Below are 779 nucleotides of genomic sequence, written 5' to 3'. Positions count from 1 at the left end.
GCCCAGGCTGCCCTCCAAAGTCCCTGTGTAGTTGAGGTTGACCTAATATTCCTCCTTGGGCGTGTCCCAACACACCCAGCTTCATTCTGATGCTTTTATAATACCAAACTACCAGGTGTTCTGGAGCTCATCATGGAGCCCATTTCTATTTTATTTTTCCTGATGGGGTGAGCTGGGAATTGAATTCATCATTCTAACCACCTCTGCTACCGAGTTCTCATCTTTTCATCTGTCCGCCACTTCCTATCCACCAGGAAATCCATTTCCCCACAAACAACTTACTCATCTTAGAGTCTCAGCTAAAATGCCAAACTTTTCCTTAAACCTTTTTCTGCATTGACACTAGTGACATTCGGGTTCACTCATTACCAGGTTTGGCACGCTTTGTACCTCGGATTTACTTCTCTTGCATTTATTATTTTATGTATGTAATCACTGTGTTTCGTGGGTGTGCGTCTCTTTCCTATACTGAGCCTTTCCGGAAGTCGGGTTTTAATCCCAGTATCTAGTCCTTTATTTAAAAGCAGGGTTGGGATGATGAATTGACTTCGACACGCCCTTCCTAGCCGTGACGCAACATTAGGCGGCGTCTCCTAGCCTCCTCTGCGAAGGTGGTCCTGTAGGCAGCTAGAAGCACCGCTAGCTGACGGAGGCGGGCGCAGAAAAAGCGCTGCTGGTGCGTGGGAGGGAAAGGCTGGCCAACTACCTTGGCGCGGGGCACTTCCACTGCGCATGTACCAGGGAGGCTGGAGAGCTGGCTCCCCAGGCGTCCAGTCTAT

This window comes from Nannospalax galili, unplaced genomic scaffold (assembly GCF_000622305.1).
Source record: "Nannospalax galili isolate Female #2095 unplaced genomic scaffold, S.galili_v1.0 scaffold18, whole genome shotgun sequence".
In the NCBI taxonomy this organism is placed as follows: domain Eukaryota; kingdom Metazoa; phylum Chordata; class Mammalia; order Rodentia; family Spalacidae; genus Nannospalax; species Nannospalax galili.
Note: the sequence above shows the minus strand (reverse complement) of the source record.